Here is a 25,740-nt window from a genome sequence, read left to right as displayed (position 1 = left end):
CTTGCGGTCCTCCCTTTATCCAACAGTGTTTCATGCTACTAACCCATTAGCAAAATCTAAGGGAGTATCGATTCTTATATCTAAGAATTGCCCCTTTCAGGTGCAAGACTCGTTGTTGGATACGGAAGCACGCTATGTTTTTCTGAGAGGAGAATTATATCGCAAAACTATTACTTTAGCCAACATTTACGCCCCCAACCAGCATCATGTCCCGTTCTTCAACTCCACGATGCTGCAACTCACCGCCTTTTATCAGGGCACTCTGGTGGTCGGAGGAGACTTCAATGCAGCCTTGACCCCCACCTTAGATTCCTCGAACGGTACCTCCTCCTTGAAATACAGTGCGCTGAGGGCTATAAAATCCCAACTGACCGTACTGACACTTCACGATACGTGGCAAACGTTATATCCGACCGCCAGGGACTTCACCTATTATTCACCCCCTCATAACAAATATTCGAGGATCGACTACTTTTTCCTCTCTCAGGCAGACTTAGACTGTTTACTTGTTGCTTCCATCGAACCTATGGTGCTCTCTGACCATAATCCAGTCTCGATCACCCTGTCCTTCCCGATCGGAACAGTCAAACCATATATTTGGCGGTTGGACGGTTCTTTGCTCAGCGATTCGGAAGTAGTGCGTTCTATCTCTACTAGTCTAACGAACTACTTTACGGATAACGCCTCCACTGAAATCCATCCTATAACAAGATGGGCAGCTCATAAATGCGTGATTAGGGGAGAACTGATCTCCCTTGCAGCTAAGAGACGGAAGGATAGGGAGGCCAGACTCGATAAATTGTCAAAGACCATCCACTCGTTAGAATTGTCGCACAAACGAACACTAGCGGAAAACACGCTCCACACATTACAACAGGCCAGACTAGATCTCCTGGAGGAACTTAACATTCCAATCAGGAGGAAGTATACCCTTATGCAACGCAATTATTTCGAATTTGGCAACAAATCAGGGAATTTTTTAGCCAGAGCAATCCAACTACGAAAAGCAATGTCCACGATTCATCACATCCTAGATCCGCAAGGTCTAAAGATTTCTTCCCCATCTGGCATAGTGGAACAATTTAAAAAATTCTACTCAAATCTTTACAATCTCCCTAGTCATTCCTCGACTGCCACACAACACGACAGAACTCAACAGATAACGGACTTTCTAGCCGAGAACTGCCCGGGGAATATCTCCGACGATCTTGCCACAGACTTGGAGAAGCCAATTTCGCCCGCAGAAATATTGACCGCCCTTAAACAGCTAAAACCGGGTAAAAGCCCCAGCCCAGATGGCTTCCCCACTGTATATTACAAAACCTTTTCGGACTTACTTATACCGCACGTTACTGAACTATTTAATAAACTTCCTGACTCCCCGTCGCTTCACGTAGATCTACATGAGGCACACATTACAATGATCCCGAAACCAGGGAAAGACGGCGCTTTAGTCCCTAATTATAGACCGATTTCGCTGATAAATGTAGACATGAAGCTCTACGCGAAAGTCATTGCGAATCGTATTCTCCCCTTCTTGCCCTCCCTGGTTTCCCTGGACCAAGTAGGTTTCGTTCCGGGCCGTGAAGCGCGCGACAACACGCTGAAAGCGATCAATGTCCATAAATGGCTATCGGCTTCCCACAGTCCGGGCTTCTTTTTATCGTTGGACGCGGAGAAGGCGTTCGACCGAGTGGCTTGGGATTACATGCTGGCCACCCTTAGGAAAATGGGTTTTAAAGAACGTACCTTATATATATATATATTACGGCACTGTACTCTTCCCCCACAGCCAGAATTAAAGTTAATGGGCATATGTCGGACGCCTTCTCCCTGTCCAACGGCACGAGGCAGGGTTGCCCACTATCCCCGATTCTGTTCATTTTAACGATTGAACCCTTACTCCACAAACTCCGCACGAACATCAATGTTAAGGGAATCCGAATTCGGGATGAGACTTATAAAATAGCTGCATACGCGGACGATATCCTTTTATTTCTCACAGACCCACTTATCACCTTACCCAATTTACTCAAGGACTTTGCTCAATTTAAGACAATAGCGAACCTGCAAATTAACTTCCATAAATCGAAGGCCCTCAACATCACTCTACCCGACGATGTACTGACACACTGCCAGACGAACTTCCCCTTTAGCTGGGAAAAGCATGCTATCACATATTTGGGAATTCAACTACCGACCAAACTAACAGACCTTTATCCTCGCAACTATTTACCACTACTTAATTCCGTTCGGACTGATTTGCTAAATTGGAAAATACCTACTATTTCGTGGTTTGGGAGAGCAGCGATTCTTAAAATGAACATTCTCCCACGGTTCTTATATCTTCTACAAACGATTCCAATCACACTTCCCCCCACTTTTTTCGCGACGTTCAAAACTCTCTGCTCCCAATTCGTATGGGCTAACAAAAAAGCTCGCATTAAATGGGAGACCCTGACTCTCCCCAAATTACGGGGGGGTCTGGGAATCCCGGACATACGCAAATATCACTGGGCATGTCAACTGACCAGAATCGTGGATTGGCACATACATAGACGAAACAAAGCTTGGGTGACGATCGAAGAGGCATTTGTACAAGCACCGATACATTTACTTCCTTGGACAGGCACAGCCCCAATACAGACAGCGATCTCAGATCACCCTTTGATTAGCACCACACTTAATACATGGAAAACAGTTTGCCGGAGTACCAAAATATCCTCCACACATGGCCCGCTCACCTCCTTAGAGCACAATCCGGACTTCACCCCTTCGTTCGAGCAGGATCCTTCTTCGACAACGGTAGAATGATTACATTCCAATCTCTACTGACTAGATTCCCGGACAGAAAGATACCTTTCTTTAATTTCTTACAAATACGACATTTTTTACTCCAGAAGTCTCCAGCCACTACGTGGTGCAGGGACCTGACCCCGTTTGAACAACTTTGCACTAAAACAACTCCACAGAGACATCTGGTTTCTGAACTCTACACTGCTTTCTTTCCTACTACGAACGACTCAGTGACATCACTACGCACTAAATGGGTGACAGACACGGGTATAGACCTAACACACGACGATTGGGAACGGATACTAATAAATGTTCACAAAGGTTCTAGGAATGTATCAGTACAGGAAAATGGTTTTAAGCTCTATTCCCGATGGTATAGGACCCCTGATATCCTGCATTCCTTCTACCCTTCGGTTCCTTCAGCATGCTGGAGATGTGGTACAGCTAATGGAACCTTCCTGCACATCTGGTGGGAATGCTCAGCACTTCGTTTATACTGGCAGACGATCCACCAATTTATCTTTACCATAACGACTTTCACACTAGATTTCACACCGGCCCAATACTTACTTCATCATACGACCTTGTCTCAGCGCCACTACAGGAAGTCAGTTATAATACACTTAGTCAATGCAGCCAGGATGTGCATTCCAGTCTATTGGAAATCAACTACGACCCCCTGTGTCAAGGACTGGCTACGTAGAGTAAACAGAATAATGGACATGGAAGAACTCACGCATCGAATCCTTGACACATCACCTAAGTTCACTAACACCTGGGCATGTTGGAAACACTTCCAAACAACAGATGACTATAAACGGTATATGGCTGATTAAAGAATTAATCGGAAGGTCGTTCCCATTTGACGCTTTCATGGTCACCACAGGTCATGACCGGTTCAGGCAATATTCTTAGCATACTAATGTGCACCTACCCTCCCTTTTCCTTTTCCACCCCCCCCCCCCCCTCCTTCCCCCTATATTTTGATGCTGGACATCATATATTAGACGTAGCATTCCAGACACTTACGGTAGCGCAATCTAGAGGTACAGCAACCAAATAGTAGAACAGTTAGGGTATTCTACCAATGCATTCATATAACACTGTATGGAACACTCCGGTCGCTACCTTCTTGGATCTGGTCACAGATCAAACGGAGTGAGATGTGGAAACTTTTGTATCTCCAAAGAGAAGAAATATGCTAGAATTTCTTAATAATTTGTACTGTTGTTTTAATAGAATTTCTACTGAGATTGTATTGGCTTGTTTGTAACACATACTATGTACCTGCTGTTTCTGCTGTATGTTATGATCTATTCAATAAATAGATTTTCCAAAAAATAAAAAACTGGGGCACTGGTGAATTGAGTGTCCTAAGTAGGGATGAGCCAAACACCCCCCCGGTTGGTTCACACCAGAACCTTCGAACAGACCTAAAATTCGTACAAACTTTAGAACCCTATTAAAGTCTATGGGACTCGAACGTTCAAAATCAAAAGCTCTAATTTTAAAGGCTAATATGCAAGATATGCAACAGAACAACACCAGCAATAAGGGGTATCTTCAGGTGTATACTGTGCAGGAGGTACACAACACCCACTTTAACTGCTGCAGATGCCTGTGTTAAAGAAACAGAACAACACCAGCAATAAGGGGTAGCTTCAGGTGTATACTGTGCAGGAGGCACACAACACCCACTGTAACAGCGCTAGGTTCCCAAGCAAAAATACACTGTCCCTGCCTATCTTGCTCTTTCCTTGCACGCCAACACACTACACAAGGCCGTCATGCTGGCGTCCTTATATAGTGTGGGGCGTGTACTAAACCCCCTGAGCTATAATTGGCCACAGGTATTCTACCTGTGGCCAATTAAGGCTCTCCTCCCTGCCGGTGATGTGATTGGCCAAGCATGCGGGGTCACAGTGCATGCTTGGCCAATCATGAGCCAGCAATGCACTGCGATGGCCTAGTGCATTGTGGGCCGTTCGTGCCACATGAATTTGGTGCGAACAGTCCACAAAGTTCTGAATTCGCTGAACATGTGAACGGCCCGTGTTTGAGTCGAACACCGAGCTCATCCCTAGTCCTAAGCTATCAGTTCTGACTCTGGGATTGTGAGTAGGAGCTGTAAAGAAGAATGTGCACAGTAGAATATTGAATTATGTCAAAACATCTGTGTTAATGATATACCACACCATTGCCCTCCTAACTTGACCTTGAAAGAGCTGTCATGTTATTCAGTACTTTTCTCACAGCCACATATAGCAAATCAGGGAATATAGGTGTGTTTCCCCAAGTGAAGTGCTACAAAACCTGTAGAAGATAAAAGAAATAACAACCAATTTGTTTAATGGCACAATACCTGCGCTCATCAGAGAATAGGTAGTTAATCAAACTACTTAGTACACGAGCCTGGCTGACTGATGCACAAGGAACTAGGAAGTGCTGTGGAGAGAATAGGACAGGGGAAACGCCGAACGCCCAGACTGCAGACCGAAACACAGGTGATCCTTTCAACCCTTCACACCAGCACATCCTTTATACGGTTTTTAAATTTATTCAATGTGAGTGTAATGTGATGCGTTTTTTGTTGCCATTACATTTTTATAAACGATATTGTACGCCTCTATTATTCCTTGTATGCATATGAGGTGATCTTTGAAAACACCAGTTCGAAGAACACCTTTATTGATCAGCATTCGTACCAGGAGGTGGAGTGAATATGGGATCCATGCTTGCCATTAACCAGCCATTATATGGACGATGACCATCTAAGCTGTTACCATTTACTACAGGCTTGTTTTTAAAGCCCTTAAGGTGAGGGCACAAGGGGGAGAATGCACATTGCATGAAGACACCATTTGTTTCACTTATTTCTTTGATATGTTAATGGACTTTTATTATTATAGCGCCCACCACCTTTAGGTGGGTGCTAAAAGGTAGATGTTAGGAGAAATTGCCAGTGCCTTACTGTTTCTTTGTTCAGGCCTGGTGGGTTAATTTGGTTTTGGAGGAGTAGTAGAATAGAGGGGGGTGTGACCACCTGTTCTTCACCCTGGAAGAACTCCCTTGCTTCTCCAGGGTAATGTTCTGGAAAGAAGATGGGGCAGGGACTCGAGCAGGCAGTGTATATGGCCCTGGCCCAGTCATTAATTTGACTGGGCAGAGGTGGGATATACATATATACTGAGGTCACATGCTTCCCGGGGGAGATGGAAAGAGGCTGGGTCCAGAGAAGCTTCACAATGTGACCTTCAGGAGCAGACTCAAAGGCCTGGGGTTTCAGAGGCCCCAGTGCCAGAGAGCAGGAACCTAACTGGAAGGCCTGAGGGTTCAGAGACCTCAGAGCTGGATGGTTCAAGCCCACAATCTGCACCAGAAACCCTGGGAACAGAAACCAGGCATCCCGGCTGGGATGGATCATAACCGGGAAGTAGCTGCAAAGCAGATGTAGAGTAGACTGGTGGTGCCTGGACTTTACTGAACTAGCCTGGGGAGGATTTTCAGGAGGAGAGAGAGGCAGGCGAGGCCTGAGACTTCCAGCACTCCAATTTACCAAGGTGTCTTTCAGAGGGGCATCGGTCAGTTTGCTAAGGGAAAGGGTCTTAGCTACTCAATATGGAACAAGAAGAAGAGGCAGCTCATACTTCCTTGCACTATTGATAACACCATGGACCCCAGCAAGAAAATAAACATTCACTGTTTAACGGTTTGAATGTGTCTGTTGTTACTCCTGTGGGGTGGAAGGGGGGGGGGGGGGTTAAACCAGCAGTACTGTAATGAACTACACCAGCAGCTCCCAAGGGAGTAGTGTGCTACATTATACAGTGGTGTGAAAAAGTGTTTGCCCCCTTCCTCATTTCCTGTTCCTTTGCATGTTTGTCACACTTAAGTGTTTCGGAACATCAAACCAATTTAAACAATAGTCAAGGACAACACAAGTAAACACAAAATGCAATTTGTAAATGAAGGTGTTTATTATTAAAGGTGAAAAAAAATCCAAACCATCATGGCCCTGTGTGAAAAAGTGATTGCCCCCTAAACATAATAACTGGTTGGGCCACCCTTAGCAGCAACAACTGCAACCAAGCGTTTGCGATAACGTGCAATGAGGCTTTTACAGCATCCTGGAGGAATTTTGGCCCACTCATCTTTGCAGAATTGTCCTAATTCAGTTACATTAGAGGGTTTTCGAGCATGAACGGCCTTTTTAAGGTCATACCACAACATCTCAATAGGATTCAGGTCAGGACTTTGGCTAGGCCACTCCAAAGTGTTCATTTTGTTTTTCTTCAGCCATTCGGTGGTGGACTTGCTGGTGTGTTTAGGATCATTGTCCTGCTGCAGAACCCAAGTTCGTTTCAGCTTGAGTACACAAACAGATGGTCGGACATTCTCCTTCAGGATCTCTTGGTAGACAGCAGAATTCATAGTTCCTTTTATCACGGCAAGTCTTCCAGGTCCTGAAGCAGCAAAACAGCCCCAGACCATCACACTACCACCACCATATTTTACTGTTGGTATAATGTTCTTTTTATGAAATGCAGTGTTCTTTCTACGCCAGATATACTTGGACACACACCTTCCAAAGAGTTCCACTTTTGTCTCATCGGTCCACAGAATGTTGTCCCAAAAGTCTTGGGGATCATCAAGATGTGTTGTGGAGAAATTGAGACGAGCTTTGATGTTCTTTTTGCTCAGCAGTGGTTTTCTCCTTGGAACTCTGCCATGCAGGCCATTTTTGCCCAGTCTTTTCCTGATGGTGGAGGCATGAACGCTGACCTTAACTGAGGCAAGTGAGGCCTGCAGTTCCTTGGACGTTGTTGTGGGGTCTTTTGTGACCTCTTGGATGAGTCGTCGCTGCGCTCTTGGGGTAATTTTGGGCGGCCGGCCACTCCTGGGAAGGTTCACCACTGTTCCATGTCTTCGCCATTTGTGGATAATGGCTCTCACTGTGGTTCGCTGGATTCCCAAAGCTTTGGAAATGGCTTTATAACCCTTTCCAGACTGATAGATCTCAATTACTTTCTTTCTCAATTGTTCCTGAATTTCTTTGGGTCTCGGCATGATGTGTAGCTTTTAAGGATCTTCTGGTGGACCTTACTGTGTCAAGCAGCTCCTATTTAAGTGATGCCTTGATTGTGAACAGGTGTGGCAATAATCAGGCCTGGGTGTGGCTAGAGAAATTGAACTCAGGTGTGGACAACCACAGTTATAGTATGTTTTAACAAGGGGGGCAATCACTTTTTCACACAGGGCCATGATGGTTTGGATTTTTTTTCACCTTTAATAATAAACACCTTCATTTACAAATTGCATTTTGTGTTTACTTGTGTTGTCCTTGACTATTGTTTAAATTGGTTTGATGTTCCGAAACACTTAAGTGTGACAAACATGCAAAGGAACAGGAAATGAGGAAGGGGGCAAACACTTTTTCACACCACTGTATATATATATATATATATATATATATATATATATATAGAGGGAGAGAGAGAGAGAGAGAGAGAGAGAGAGAGAGAGAGAGAGAGAGAGAGAGAGACGATCATGCATAAAAGAACGGTCAAGGAGAATAGTTGGCAATTTCACTCTTACTGCTATACCACTTGTACTCCAATGACCCATTATCTTCCCTCTTAAAATGATGAGACCACAACATGCTTTTTGGAGTATAAATGGCCCTAACAGCCTTTTATTAAATCAATCTGGATAAATAACTCCAATATAAACTTAAATATAGAAAATATAAACATCAGTGAAACGACATGTTTCAACCCCAATCTGTTGGTCAATAATGGAGCTACCACCTTCCACCACATATATCACAAGTACACTGCGGGACCTTTTCCCAACATGATAGGCCTCCAGCTGTAAGCACTCAGAGACAAACCTCTTCCCGCAGTGCAACCATTCCAGTATTCCATCAACCTTTTACTGGAATACACTGGTGAGGCCCATACTACCGATGAGCCCCCCACCCCTTTCACCATATCTGTTTACTGCTACCATCAAAGACCAACAGAAAACACAGCCACAGCCCGAAAGAATGAAACCTTATCCTTAAGGGCCTCTCCACACCCCCAGAACCCGTTGGATCCCCTCTTGCAGCCCCATGGCCCAAAGATCAATCCCTACATCCATGAGGTGAACACCATCCCTACACAAATAGAGGCCTACATTCGTCTCTAATTCTCTGTGCCATATTACCATGCCCCCTTGCTGAGCCACAAACCTCCCCACAACCTTATTTACTTGTATACGCACTTTGTTAATCCACTCCACGGACCTTGCCTTGTGCCAGGTTGTTTGAGCAACACTCAGAGACAACCCCCTTCCTGCAGTGCAACCATTCCAGTATTCCGTCAACCTTTTGCTGGAATACACTGGAGGGGCCCATACTACCGAGCTTCCAAGCAGCGACGCCGCTTCCCTATTCTGGATACCTCCTTAGGAAATGCTGCATCCTTTCCCCCTTCACCGGCGTCGTCCCTCTTGTGAGCAGGCTCGCCGGTATGCCTCCCTCTTTTGAAGCACAGGGACAATGTACGGGCTCCCCCACACCCTGAGCACTCGTGCTTAAATTTGCAGGATCCTCGAACTTACAGAAGCCCTCGTTATACTGTCAACACACCCCCCATTTCTTTCCAGCTGGCAGTCCGCAGGCTAATGTCCTTATTGTCTTAACGCAGAGACAGATGAACCATTGCTCATCATATCGTAGCCAAGCAGAACCACCATATATGCACCTCACTCTTAGCGTCCATATAACAAAACAACGCCGACTTATGTTCGGGGTTTTTCTCACCAATGTCACTTGCCTTAATGGTGAAAGCTTGTAGCTAGTTAACAAACGTTCGTGAGATCAACCTCTCCTCTTCTCCTTATCTTCCTTCTTGAAAATCTCCACATAATCCCCCTTGCAAATCTTATCTCGCACTTCCTGTTTTAAGTGTGCTCCCAGCGGGTCTTAAAAACAGACATACACCTCGCATTTAGCCTCATCCGCAATCCTCACCACGTCTGTCCTCCTGGTAACCTCTGAGGTCCCTGGTAGATGGCGCGGCTGTGGCCACTGGGACCTCTGCCCCCCCCAGCCGGGAACGATCCCCCGCCGTCCCCAGTTGTCACAGGGCCATTTTTGGGGGTTGCCCCTGCCCCCCCAAAATGGCCTACCAAATCCCACAGGCCCTCCAATAGCTCCCTCAGTTAACTTGTCTCTTTGTAATGCCTTGCATGACTCATTGGGGGCGGTGACGGTTGACGGGGCAGGCTCCTGATAAACAACTGTTGGGCAGTAGGCCTGCCAGTTGTTGGTCAGGAGCCTGCCCCGTCAACCGTCACTGCCCCCAACGAGTCATGTAAGGCATTAGAAAGAGACAAGTTAACCCTGGACTTAAAGGGCTGACCAGGAGACTTCCCAACAGCTGCCGCGCTGTTCTCCCTCAAGGGATTCTTGCTCGCATGGCTCCTCCTCCCCTTCTGACACCTCACCTTCTGACCTGTCCTCGTGTTCTCGGACTGGTGGCGTCATTAGCCCCCCTGGAGAAGAGCTCCTAGAGGCCTCACCTCCTTGCGCCGATCCCCCCACCTCGTCCTTGATCAGGGCCGCAGCATGGCGGTGAAGCCAGTCCGGTCCCCTGGTTGCTGCCGCCTGCCTCAGTTGCACCAAGATTACATCCATGTCGGCCATGATTTTGGAGGAGCAGTGTAAAATCTGCCTCCTCCTTTCTCTTCCCCACCACACTGCCTTGATCTAGGCCCCACCCCTTCCTTAAATACTACCACTCTCCCACAAACCTTTTCCTGCTGCCTCCTCCCCTCTCTCTCATAACACCCAAATCCTTAACCCTATATGTGTCACACTAGACACACTGTCATGCCCGGCCCTGCACTATGTCTCTCTTCTTTTTCCACCGTTCTGGGCCTCACTGGGCAAAGCAACATGTATACTTTACTCATTCTCCAGCTGCCTTATTGTGAATCCAGGGAAAAATGGCATGCTTCTGAGTATCGAGGAGTATGTGGCTTCCTCTCATATGCCAGCATCGGCCTTAGTTGATTGCCCCAGCACTGTTGCATGTGGGCAGGGAGAGTTCTCTTACTATAGCAATATGGAACTATCGCAAGCCTCCTTTTCCTTGTTCCTGGTGGTATTAAATGAGCAAAGCACATGTTTTACATAGTTCAAAAAGAATTAGAATGGCAACATAGCAATATTTGTCATTTCAAATTCAGATCAACAGTGGCTTGATATTTTTCAGGAGCTCACCACAATGCATGTCAGGAAGTAAAAAACAAGCCAGCACGCTCCAATGACCTCACATGGATCCTGGTTTATTAGAACTGTCAACCAGGGCCGTCTTATCAAGTGAGCTCACCTGGACACAGCCCAAGAGCCCCAGATGCACATGGAGCCCCATAAGGGCCGGTAGGATCTAGGGGGAAGTGCTGGGTGGCATGGTACACTACACACATTGATTAACTGAAAGTAACTTTGTCACAACTTTGTTGTGTCGCGCATCTAGAGGCGATTCAATTTGCATTGTGCACTATACAAGTATTTAATTCATTCATTCATTCATTCATCTGCCACATGCAGTCTTTAAATTGTCACCATGGCTGATTGCTGGTGTGGGCAGCATGACCTGGCACCCAGCTGGGAGGCCCAGGCTTTTGGGGCTGGGAGCAGGTGCACTGTCATTGTGCTGTGCCAATCCATTTACTCAATATCTCACTCATACAAAGCCTATTGAGAGACACTGAAATACGAGTGCACAGCACAGTGTGTTGAACAGGCCAGTGACTCTGCTCCTCCTCCTGATGATTCATCCTATCCCTGCTGAGCCTATCCCACCAGTCCCGCCCATACAACACCCCCTGCTATGCACACACACACAGAGCACTGTGAAAGGGCATGTACAGTATGTGCAGGACAGATGCAATATTGTAGTACACACACTACATCAGGAATATAGTTGTAGATCCTAGCTGGAGAATTGGGTGAGTTTGTCTAAACTCCCCACCCCCCTTGTTAATTGCAGAGGGCCCTCCCTCTGCTGTGAGTCTCCAATTAAGGCTACATTTATACCAGCGATTAGACCCAGTGTGTATTGTAGCAGCAGTTCCTCCTGCCACTGTCAGTGGGTACATGTAGTCGCTGGGCCCTGTTCACTATAGTGATCGCTACTGCATGCAATTTGTCTGTGTCCATCAACAATCACCACAGTTAATCGCTAGCTGTGCAGAGAGCCATGAATAGATTCAGCCAACAGCAGCCTGTCATTATAGTGAACAGGGCCAGTGGCCGCAGCCGTCTGCTGAGAGCCGCTGAGAGCTGCAGGAGGAACTGGTGTTTCAATTTTCACCTGCCCCAATCACTGGTGTGAATGTAGCCTAATGTACACTATATGCAGTGACAGATATTTTACTGCATTGTAAAATGTCTGTCATATCAGGAATACTCAGAAAGCAATTGTTTCCTATGTGTCCTATTCACACTGCAACACAAATAAAACACACATAAAATGCACACATGTCGAATTGCACGGCAATGCAATATGTCTCATTAGTGTACATCACTGTGAATGAAGTGCACGTTTTTACTTTCCAAATAAAGTTTTTACAAGAAAAAGGGAGCCATGTGATGCATTGAATTGCCCACCACACTGCCCCCACTACAGCCGACTATGCAGAGCTGCCGGTGTGGTGAATCACTCCAGCAGCTCTGCATTATGTGTTTGGAAAGCTTTTTGCCATTGGTTACCCGTAAATGTAGTACCTATGTCCATTTCCCATTTTTTCATCTCTTTTGTTTTCTGGAAGGATCTTTTGTACTGTAGGAGATTGTAGACTACTGATATGTCTTTGCATTTAGGTTGTCCTCATGTGAGGTATTGCCAGGCTATGGGTGGTACCCTAATTGTTGGAAGTTGGTTGGTTTGTACTAGATGGATACATGTGAAGAGTAGATGATTTGGTAAATTATACGCGTTCATTAATTGTTCACTTGATAGGGGTCTGTCATTGGTGATTAAGTCTTGTACCAAGTGTATTGCATATACAGGAAACTGTTGTAGGAACATTGTAATTTTGGCCTCTAGAAGGCTAAGCCCCTGTACACACGGTCGGAGATTTCCACAACCAAATCCGTCGGATTTTGCCCGTCGGATTTTGTCAGTCGGATCTTGTCCGAAACTGTTGCATACACACGGTCGGATAAAGTTGGAGAAAAATCCGATCTTTCAGAACGTGATGACGTAATTTCGTTATGATGGGACTACATTCAGGCTAGTAGCCAATAGCTTTGATGTAGGAATTTGATCTGAGCATGCGTGGCACTTGGTCCGATCAAAATTCTCTACACATGATCGGAGTATGTCCGATCGCCCCAGTTGGTCGGGAAATATTTCCAACATGTTGGAAAATTGGATCCGACGGATATTCCGACGGAATCAGTCCGATGCATACCACACACAGTCGGATTATCCGACGACACAGTCCGATAGGACACATTCCGACGGATTCTCCGACCGTGTGTACAAGGGCTTAGGGGGAATTGGTAGTCAATTGTAAGATAATTTCTGTTGTTGGTTTAGGAAGAACCTCCATGCTTGTAGAGAGGCTTGTATAGTGGGAGGAATATTTTGTTTGTCCCAAGACATCCAAATGTCCCCCATTAGAAGAGTTGTGAGGTAAGAAATTGGGGCCATGGTCTTTTCAATTTTGACCCATAGTGGGGTAAGTTGGTCAAGTCTAGTTGCCCACATGTAGTCATAGATATCTATTAGCCCTGCACCTCCTATTTGTTTATGTGGAATCAGATTTTTTGGTGAATATCTTGCTTTTTTTGCACCCCATAGGAATTTCCACATTAAAGTGGACATAGATTTGAGGAAATGGTTTGGAATAGTAGGGATTGGCAGTGCTCTAAATATATATAGGATTTGAGAGAGGATTGTCATTTTATATACTGCCAATCTACCCATCCAGGACAGTTCTATTTTTTGCTAACTCTTTAGTTTGTGTCTCCAATTTGCCCAGTAATCCTTTAAGGTTGGTATTGGCTAGTGATATTGTGGAACTAGTTAAGGTGATGCCCAAGTATGGTATACCACTGTCATTCCAACTGTAAGGGAAAGATTTTTATAGCTTGTCCCTGTCAGTTTTTGGTGTTCCTAGGTTGAGGATTAGGGATTTGGTGAAGAACTTGACCTTATAATATGAGACTTCTCCAAATTTTTTTAGAATTTCATGAGCCGTAATAATTTGAGTGGGTTGGATAGTAGTAAGATGACATCATCCGCAAACAGAGTGATGACGTGTGAATGTGGCCCAAACTTGAAGCAAGAGATACTGGCTTGTGTTCTAATGGTCTCCGCCAGGGGCTCTATCATAAAATTAAAGATCGTTGGGGATAGTGGGCATCCCTGGTGGGTACCATTAGTGATATAGAAGGGAGTAGACAACATACCTGTAGAAAACACCTGTGCAGATGGACAGGAGTACAGAGCCAGAACAGTGTTAAGGATGTAGCCGCAGAATCCATATACCGGTACCTCCAATGCACCCTATCAAACGCCTTCTCTGCGTCTATTGAAAGCATCAAAGAAGGCATTTTGGTTTGTTCAGCATGGTAAATTATATTTATAATTTGCCTGGTGGTGTCTAAAGTTTGTCTTCCCCTCATGAAGCCCATCTGGTCACTTTGAAGAGAAAGTATAAAGTCTACTAATCTTTTGGCTAGTAATTTGGCATATACTTTGATGTCAGTATTTAATAGAGATATGGGTCTAAAGTTGCCAGGTGTTGTAGGGTCTTTCCCCGGTTTGGGTAATGTGACAATATATGCTTTGAGCATCTCTGGAGGGAATGTTGCTTCATTTGCAGCTTGTGTAAAGAACCTTTGCAAGTGTATTTTTGAATGTTTTAAAATACTCATTAGCAAACCTGTCCACACTAAACCAGGCAATTTGCCATTGTTTAGTGTGGTGATGATTGATTTGATTTCAAGTGTTGTGAATGAGGAGATCAGTGTAGTTAATTGAGCCTCTGAGAGGGACGGGAGATTCAGGTCTTGCAAGAACTGTTGTATATTTGTTAATGTTGGTTGGATGGTAGATGGATCTTTGTGTAGGTTGTATAAATCGCTGTAGTAGGCCGCAAATTTGTTTGCGATGTTTTGCGGATTTATGATTTTGTGCTTGAGGGTGGGGTGTATCAGATGCGCAATTCTAATTTTTGTGCATGCTGCTTTAATCCTATTGGCTAAATATTTGCATATGAATTTAGTTGTAGGTGTCTGAGGTGTATATCATACTGTTGTGTTAGGAGCTCTCATAGTTTCTCCCTTATCTCAGAGAGCTTTTGAGTCAGCTGTGGTGTTGGTGAGGCTTTGTTTAGTGTTTCAAATTAATGGATGTCAGAGAGGGTAGAACCTAGTACCGACGTGTATCGTTTTTTTTTTTCTCTAGCTCCCAGAGGCCCACTCCTTATGGGCATTCCAGAGTGTGAATGGGTTTTCTACAGATTGGTCATTGTATTGGAAAAATGATTATAGGTGTTGAAAGATTTCTTTGGAAATGTTTTCTTGTAATAGCCTTACATTACTCAGCCAGATGGGTGGGGAAGTGGAGACACCCTTCTCGTCAATTGACATTGAGATGGCAACGTGGTCTGACCACGTAATGTTATATATCTGCGTGGAAGTTATTCTTTGTAGAGTCCATTTGTCTGTTAAGAACATATCGATGCGTGAATAAGAGCAATGTCTGTGTGAGGAAAAGGTATATTCTCTTTCATTCCCGTGTAGGCATCTCCACACATCGAATAGTTCTGCAGTATGTAGAACTTTGCTCAGGTATGCGTTATTGTTGTTCTTGTGGGTGGAAGTGTTCAACTTTAGATCCACAATTAGGTTGAAGTCACCACAGACGATGAGACTGCTATATTGGTTAGAACTGACTTTGTTGAATAGCCTGCTCAGGAATCTGATTTAATGTGAGTTTGGGGCATACACTGACACTATTGTGTACGGTTTTGAGTTAATGTCCCCTTGTACAATTATATAGCAGCCGCTATCAGTTATGATGGTTTCCTTATGTTGGAAGGATATGGTTGGAGGGATATGGTATTCCGTATCGCTAGCAGTACACCTCCACACACACAGAATATCGGCTTTGTGTTTTCGGGCCTCAGACCACATGGAGTGTCTTTTAGCAGGGTTACTAAGACCCCTGGCATTAATAGACAGGCATGTGATCATCATTATGGTAATTTTAGGTGTGGTACATAACATTGTACTCACTGTGTCCATATTGAGTTGTCCAGGGTAGTGGACTTCTGCTAAACGATTGCGAAGCATGTGGGATGTTCTTATGCGAAGTGAGTATCAAAGTCAATTCTTCCCTGCATTGTGCAAACATGATGCTTATAGAACAAAAACAAAAGAGTAAAGTTAATTCAAAATCTACATAAAGAACAATAACAATGGTCTCTTTGAACCAATTCATGTGCAGGCGTAACTGCTTAGGAGAAAGAAAAAACTGGAGGGTAAGAACAGAGATTTCAGCTTGGAACTCCTGTGTTCGGAGAGAAATTTAGAATGGATCTTTCATCTCGTTCATGGAATTTCACCGGTGGTTTTTTGGTAGTATGTTTGCGTGAGACCACTTGCCAGTCATCTTGAGGGGACCTGAGTTGTGGAAGCTCTGCATTATGTGTGAATATAGCCTGAAAAACAACCCAAATGTCTCTTTTTTGAGACATTTGTCAGCCAGTAAGGAAGCGATGTCAGCTCCTCACCACTTGTTTAAGCTCCCAAAATGCTGCATCACCCCACCACAATCACGTGCATTGCACATGGTTGCAGCACAGATCTAGCTAATCTAATAAACAAATAATCTGATATCAAATCTAACAAATAAATATTCATAACAAATCTAATAAAATAATCTATTAACAAAATCTAATAAATCTATCAACAATTTATACATTAATTCTCAAGAGTAAGTACAAAAATTGGGACAGGCTTGTAGGGGCCCCAGTGCATTGCTATGCCCAGGGGCCCATGATGCTGTTAAAATGTCCCTGCTGTCAACCACTAAAAATGTCCCTACACATAGAACCTCCCCTCTAATGTGTTTACCCAGCAGGGCTTACTCGTAGTGATAAATGTGTTTCTCCTGTGTGTTTGGAGAGTGGATATATAATCCTATACCCGATGATCATTTACACACAAACAACAATATATGTTAGTTTAATTTTCCCTTATTGAAAAGGTGTGTCCATCAAAGAGAGAGCAGAAGTTGATAGCATGTTACAATTCACACAATTTATAAACTTGACATCCTTTACCCAAGGGGTATGAATGTGGAGTTTGAACCTTCAAGAGTAACTCCACTTTTGTTGAGATAAAAATATTCCTCTCTGGGTGATCTATGTACATTTTAAGGATTTTTATCAAACATTGTTGCAGATTCCTACCTTTTGTTATTCTGAAGAAATCCCTGTGTGTTTGTCTGTGTCCATGTTGGTAAATTAATCTAACGGGAGTGGTTTCATCAATCAGCTGCTGCACAGTATGGCTCTAATGAGGAAAAGTGCAGGGTCTGCAGCCCTTTAGATGTGATTTCCTATTGGGAGTATCTCACTAAAAATTATTTTTTGTTGCAGGGGATGCCTGATATCTGACTTGTATCTTAGTGTAGACTTCTGAGAAAATCAGTGAGCCAATCACACAAGCAGGAAATGATGTTCCTGGGGGGGGGGGGGTGTTCTGTACACGTTATGTGTACAGAACACCTTCAGGTAGCCATATTAGATTGCACTTTACAGGAAATTACAGAGCTGCAGATTGAAAAGGAAAGGTCATTTTTTTAAAAACATTCAATTACAATATGACTTAAATCTTAATTTTACATGTTATATTATTATTTTTTTTTATTTGCTAATATTTTTCCACACTAAAGTGGAATTACCCTTTCAGTAATTGTATTATGATTAACCCCCTTTTTTTTTTTTTATTAGCATCAGTGTCAGTTTGTGTTAGTGTGTTTTAGGTTGAGAAAAAAAAACAAGCACCACCTAACATATACATATGTGGTGGTATCACTGCGACCATCAGGAGCAGAAGAATTTATTTTGGGTTGTTCTTGGTGGTAGGTCATGGTAATACCAAGAAATATACAGCTAAACTAAAAAATATATATATTTTACTATTTTGGACCAGTTTTTCTTTGATAATAAAAAAAAGCAGAAGATATCCATTACTATTTAGCACCAAATAAAAGCCCAATTTGTCCTGAAAAAACAAGGTATAATCAACCTGGATCCACAAAGTAGTTGTGATGATATGTACGGTTTTACTGACACGGGTCAAAGTCACAGAATTGGGGTTTAAAGTGGGAGTCCCCCAAAAAAAACAAAAAATTAAAGGCCAGCAGCTACAAATACTGCAGCTGCTGAATTTTAATAAATGGACACTTACCTGTCCCAGGGTCCAGCAATGTCGGCAGCCGAGAGCCGAGCGATCTCTCGTCTGCTGCCATCGCCATTCTCATTGAGGGATTTAGGAAGTGAAGCATTGCGGCTTCCCTTCCCAGTTCCCTAGTGCACATGCACGAGTTGCGCTGCACGACGTAAGTGGTCCCTGCTATTTCCTGGGACCTGTGTATTTCCCAGGAGACAGCGGGGGGAGGGGGGTGCGGGAAGGGGTGTGACTCCTGCAGGAGTCTTTTCCCAGAAGTGGGTGCAGATATCTGTATTAGACAGGTATCTGCACCCCCTCCCCCCTGAAAGGTGCCAATTGTGGCACCGGAGGGGGGGGGGGAATCAAATGAGTGGAAGTTCCACTTTCGGGGGAGCTCCGCTTTAAGATTTGTTTTACCCCTAGGCACGAAGGGGTTAATACTGGTCTGCTATATGTGACTTTTTGCCTCCATGAAGTATTGACATAAGCGCATTTTTAAAATTCACAATCTATTGCACTGTATATACTGTGTTGTAACCAATTTTTCATTAAGAAATTATACTATAAGCTTTTTAATACTGTATCTTTAATTTTGTTTTCTATAGTGTGTTTATAGGACCCCAGCTTGATTTGGATGACACAACAAGAGGCAAATCAATAATTATACACGCTAGTTAGGCCTCTTGAACTTGCAGTTTCGTTTTGGTCACAAGTCTTCAGGGAAGACGTTGTTGAATTAGAAAAGGTTCAGCAAAATGCAACAAAAGTAATCAGAGGGATTAAGAAGGCCCCAGCTATGAGGATTGATTACATGGTTCACAGCTATTTACTCTCGAAAGAGGTACTTCAGAGGGGATATAATTGCAATGTACACATATTTTAAAGGTGACTTTAGAAAATGTAATACGCTGTTTATTTTAAGTAAGGTCCCTGAAGAGGACACACACCCATAATGTGAGATTAGAAAGGAGGTTTAATCTTTGATTGCAGAAAGGGTTCTTTACTGTTGGAGCAGTAAAAATGTGGAACTCCCTCCCCCAGGAAGCAGTTCTAGCTGAGAGTGTCAACAAATTTTAAAAGCTTTCAGATGCCTTCCACAGGAAGCAGAATATATAAATCTATGGGAAGAATAAAAACCACTGACACATACACACATATAAAGATTGAAGTGACTTTTTTTTTCAACCTTATAAAACTTTGTTACTCCCATTTAAGAATTCTGGCTGATGGATCTCTGTTTTTGCTTCCCTGTACAGTATTCTAGTACATTAGTGGCCTCATGTAACCTTTCACATAGGTGGCCTGTGAGATTTCCCCATTTTTGGGCTGACAGCTCTGATCGCAAGCTGTCTTACCCTCTATGGTGTAGGATGGGTCCAATGATGTACTGTTTTTTACAGAAAAAGGTCACTTCCTCACATCTGGTCAAGCCCACATTGTACTTTGCAGGATACTAGAACATGGTGTCCTAACTGCAACAAAAGTACAGTAGTTATTTCAGTATAATCTATATATCAGTAGGTCTGCCTTCACTCTGCGTTCACTTATGCATTTTGTGGTGTGTTTTGCAGAAATGCACTACAGTCCATTTAACATGGTTTTCACATTTGTGCGTTTTGTGGCACTGCGTTTTATGGAAAGGGTCAGGGACTTTTTCCCACAGTACTAGACTTCAATGGAGCTGCACAAAAATGCAAGTGTTGCATTTTTGATGTGGTTTGCATTTTGTTTTTTTCTTTAACCGCTTAAGCCCCGGACCATTTTGAAGCTAAAGGACCAAGCCCCTTTTTGCGATTCGGCACTGCGTCGCTTTAACTGAAAATTGCGCGGTCGAGCGACGTGGCTCCCAAACAAAATTGCCATCCTTTTTTTCCCACAAATAGAGCATTCTTTTGGTGGTATTTGATCACCTCTGCGTTTTTTATTGTTTGCACTATAAACAAAAATAGAGCGACGACAATTTTGAAAAAAATTCAATATTTTTTACTTTTTGCTATAATAAATATCCCCCAAAAATAATCCCTATAACAGGGAACAGACGATCAGTGACAGCCTCACTAGGAAGCATGAGGAGAGGTTTGCTTACACTTACTTCTCCTTGTTCTTCAGTTCTGTGACCCGTTCGTGGGACCGGGACCGGGACCGGGACCGGGTCGCGAGTGTGCCGCCGGGGTCGCGCGGGCGCAACCCACAGCTGTGCACTTAAAAGGCAACGTACCTGTACGTGCTTGTGCCCAGCCATGCCATTCTGCCAACGTATATCGGCGTGAGGCGGTCCTTAAGCGGTTAACACACTGGTTAAACATGCTGGCTACCACACCCTTAACAACTGATGAGTAAGAAAAAGAATTGCAGGCAAAACAAATTGTGAACAAAAAACTACATAGGGTCCCACAATCTATACCAAAACCTTTAGAGGGGTACCCCATGCCAAAATTTTTCAAAAATGGAGGGGTACCCCCAAAATCAATACCAGACCCTTATCCGAGCATGCAGCCCAGCAGGACAGGAAAGGAAGTAAACAAACAAGTGCCCCCCCAACATAGGAGGATGCTTTGGGGCGGGGGGCTCTGTTTTTGACAATTCCTTTATTTTAAAAAAAGCCCCTTGATATAGATCCATGGTCAATGATGCCATCCGCCACACCTGAAAAAAGTACAATTAAAAAAAGCTCTGCCCATGACGAAGGCTAACTACCGGCTGCCTGCTCCTGTGTCTGACAGTTCTTAAATAGGTAACGGGCAGGGTCACCGGCAATGTTACCTGGTGGCCCCGCCCCTGTAATGCCATCAAATGGTGCACGCTGGGCCTTTGACATCAAAGGGGGGCTTTGCCACCAGATGACAATGGCGAGTGGTTCCGCTTCCTACCTATTTAAGAATTGTCAGACAGAGGCGCAGGCAATTGGTGGTTAGCCTTCATTGCGGGGGGGGGGGTCGTTTTTCGTGACCGGCGGGGATGCGAGTGGGTTGATTGACGATGGATCTACATTGGGGGAATTTTTTTTTTTTTATAAAGGAAACTATGTATGTGTTTTTATTTTTTTGACACTTTTTTGGGTAAATTAGTAGGGGTACACTCTACCCTGTAATCATTCACATGAGGGGCAGAATCTGGGGAGCCCAATTGTTAAAGGGGGCTTCCAAATAACGATAAGCCCCCTGTCCACAGACCCCAACAACCACTGCCCAGGGTTGTGGGAAAGAGGCCCTTGTCCCCCTCAACATGGAGACATGGTGCTTTGGGGTGGAGGGGTCTGACCCCCCTATGTTGAGGGCATGCAGTCTGATATGGTTCAGAAGGGGGGGGGGGCACTTGCTCAACCCCTGCCTTTGCTGACCTGCTGTGGGCTATAGGCTCGGATAAGGGTCTGGTATGGATTTTTTTTCTTTCATTTTTTTGCCGGCAATTCTGTTTTTTACATAAAGCTGTCAGCAGTGAATCCTGTTGCCAGCTAATGACTCATCGGTTGTTAAAGACAGGCCCACTCCTTAGCAACCAGTTATACACAGTGTGTTTAACCACTTGCTTACTGGGCACTTAAACACCCTTCCTGCCCAGACAAATTTTCAGCTTTCGATGCTCTCACACTTTGAATGACAATTACTCAGTCATGCAACACTGTACCCAAATGAATTTTTTGTCCTTTTTTTCCCCACAAATAGAGCTTTCTTTTGGTGGTATTTGATCACCTCTGGGGTTTTTATTTTTTGCGCTATAAATGAAAAAAGACAGAAAATTTTGAAAAAAAAACCGCATATTTCTTTGTTTCTGTGACAGAATTATGCAAATTATTAATTTATACTGCTACATATCTTTGGTAAAAATAACCCAAATTAGTGGATATTATTTGGTCTTTGTGAAAGTTAGAGAGTCTACAAGCTGTGGTGCGAATCACACAAAATTGATCACATCTGATGTACTGGTGGACTATCTCACTTCTTGTGACCCGAACAAGCCAGGAAAGTACAAATACCCCCCAAATGACCCCTTTTTGGGAAGTAGACATTCCAAGGTATTTAGTAAGAGGCATGGTGAGCTTTTTGATGTTGTCATTTTTTTCCCACAATTCTTTGCAAAATTAAGATTTTTCATTTTTTTTTTCCCCACAAAATTGTCATTGTAATAGGTTATTTTTCGCACATTGCATGTGTATACCACATATGACACCCCCAAAAAAATTCTGCTACTCCTCCTGAGTATTACAATACCACATGTGTGGGACTTTTTCACAGCCTGGCCACATAGAGAGACCCAACATGCAGGGAGCGCCATCAGGTGTTCTAGGAGCATAAATTACACATCTAACTTGTTGACTACCTATTACACTTTTGAAGGCCCTGGAGCACCAGGACAATGACACGTGACACTGATGACAGATGGCACTGATACATGGCAATGATAACACTTATACGTGGCACTGATGACATGTGGCACTGATGACAGATGGCACTAATATGTGGCACTTATGACAGATTGCACTTATACGTGGCACTGATGACACGTGGCACTAATACGTGGCACTGATGACAGATGGCACTAATACGTGGCACTGATGACAGATGGCACTAATAAGTGGCACTAATACGTGCCACTGATGACAGATGGCACTAATACATGGCATCGGTGACGCGTGACACTGATGACAGATGGCACTGATAAGTGGCATTGATGACACATGACACTGACAACAGATGGCACGTGACACTGACAGGTGGTACTGATGACAAATGGCACTGATACGTGGCACTAATATGTGGCACTGATGACAGATGACACTATGTGGCACTGATGACACGTGGCACTGATGACAGATGACACTTATACATGGCACTGATGACAGATGGCACTGGGGACAAATGGCACTGACAACAGGTGGCACTGCGGACAGATAGCACTAACAGGTGGCACTTGGGGAGGATGGCACTGGGAGCGGATGGCACTGGGGGAGGATGGCACTGGGGCGGATGGCACTTTTTTAACTTTTTTTTTTTACACTCACGGCCGCTGCAGCCGTTCATCTCTCCCCTCTCACACGCTGTCTGTGTGAGGAGGGAGAACGGTGCTGAGAGATGATCTCATATGTTTACATATGAGATCATCTCACATTGGACACGCAGATCTCTCTGTAAACGGCCGCTGTGATTGGCCGTTTACAGAGATCTGTGTTTGCCTGTCTCCGGGGGACACGGCAAACACAGAACTTCCCCAATGCGCACCCGCTGCGGCGCGCATTGTGGAAGTAAACAACAGGACGTCCAGGGACGGCCTCCCGGACGAAAGCGCCCGCTCTATGGCCGTCATTCGGCTATAGGGTGGGCGGGAAGAGGTTAAAGAGGAAAAAATTTAAAATGCATGAAAACTGCATGCAAAAATGCATAAAAAATGCAGGATTAAAAACGCACCAAAAAAATGCAAGCCTGAAAACCGCATTAATCACAACCACATAGATGTGAACCTAGACTTAGAAAGAGGTCTGGGCACACAGAAACATTGGTCTCTGAATCTCATATTGTAAATCTGCCTAACTTATTTTGCCCATTATCTATATTTTCTGGTATTATGATATGCATAGTCAGTGCAATATTCCTTTTTCCTTAAACAAAGAAATAATGAAAAAAGAATACGGTGCTCATATACAGTGGTGTGAAAAAGTGTTTGCCCCCTTCCTCATTTCCTGTTCCTTTGCATGTTTGTCACACTTAAGTGTTTCGGAACATCAAACCAATTTAAACAATAGTCAAGGACAACACAAGTAAACACAAAATGCAATTTGTAAATGAAGGTGTTTATTATTAAAGGTGAAAAAAAATCCAAACCATCATGGCCCTGTGTGAAAAAGTGATTGCCCCCCTTGTTAAAACATACTATAACTGTGGTTGTCCACACCTGAGTTCAATTTCTCTAGCCACACCCAGGCCTGATTATTGCCACACCTGTTCACAATCAAGGCATCACTTAAATAGGAGCTGCTTGACACAGTAAGGTCCACCAGAAGATCCTTAAAAGCTACACATCATGCCGAGACCCAAAGAAATTCAGGAACAATTGAGAAAGAAAGTAATTGAGATCTATCAGTCTGGAAAGGGTTATAAAGCCATTTCCAAAGCTTTGGGAATCCAGCGAACCACAGTGAGAGCCATTATCCACAAATGGCGAAGACATGGAACAGTGGTGAACCTTCCCAGGAGTGGCCGGCCGCCCAAAATTGCCCCCAGAGCGCAGCGACGACTCATCCAAGAGGTCACAAAAGACCCCACAACAACGTCCAAGGAACTGCAGGCCTCACTTGCCTCAGTTAAGGTCAGCGTTCATGCCTCCACCATCAGGAAAAGACTGGGCAAAAATGGCCTGCATGGCAGAGTTCCAAGGAGAAAACCACCGCTGAGCAAAAAGAACATCAAAGCTCGTCTCAATTTCTCCACAACACATCTTGATGATCCCCAAGACTTTTGGGACAACATTCTGTGGACCGATGAGACAAAAGTGGAACTCTTTGGAAGGTGTGTGTCCAAGTATATCTGGCGTAGAAGGAACACTGCATTTCATAAAAAGAACATTATACCAACAGTAAAATATGGTGGTGGTAGTGTGATGGTCTGGGGCTGTTTTGCTGCTTCAGGACCTGGAAGACTTGCCGTGATAAAAGGAACTATGAATTCTGCTGTCTACCAAGAGATCCTGAAGGAGAATGTCCGACCATCTGTTCGTGTACTCAAGCTGAAACGAACTTGGGTTCTGCAGCAGGACAATGATCCTAAACACACCAGCAAGTCCACCACCGAATGGCTGAAGAAAAACAAAATGAAGACTTTGGAGTGGCCTAGCCAAAGTCCTGACCTGAATCCTATTGAGATGTTGTGGTATGACCTTAAAAAGGCCGTTCATGCTCGAAAACCCTCTATAGTAACTGAATTAGGACAATTCTGCAAAGATGAGTGGGCCAAAATTCCTCCAGGATGCTGTAAAAGCCTCATTGCACGTTATCGCAAACGCTTGGTTGCAGTTGTTGCTGCTAAGGGTGGCCCAACCAGTTATTAGGTTTAGGGGGCAATCACTTTTTCACACAGGGCCATGATGGTTTGGATTTTTTTTCACCTTTAATAATAAACACCTTCATTTACAAATTGCATTTTGTGTTTACTTGTGTTGTCCTTGACTATTGTTTAAATTGGTTTGATGTTTTCCGAAACACTTAAGTGTGACAAACATGCAAAGGAACAGGAAATGAGGAAGGGGGCAAACACTTTTTCACACCACTGTATGTGATTAAGTGACAAATCACATGCAAATCTATCTCATCTAGTGTAAAAAGCACAGTATAAAAGATTAAAGTGGTTCTCCACCCTAAACTGGAAGTTCCGCTCATGTGATCCCTCCCCCCCCTCCGATGCCACAATCGTCACCTTTCAGAGGGGAGGGGGGTGCAGTTACCTGGATAATCCAGGTATCTGTACCCACTTCCGGGACAGACCCCC

Source organism: Lithobates pipiens, unplaced genomic scaffold, assembly GCF_037356315.1.
Source record: "Lithobates pipiens isolate NorthernLeopardFrog02 unplaced genomic scaffold, aLitPip1_a1.2 Scaffold_10, whole genome shotgun sequence".
In the NCBI taxonomy this organism is placed as follows: Eukaryota; Metazoa; Chordata; class Amphibia; order Anura; family Ranidae; genus Lithobates; species Lithobates pipiens.
The sequence above is the reverse complement of the archived record's forward strand: the minus strand, read 5'-3'. Positions refer to the sequence as shown.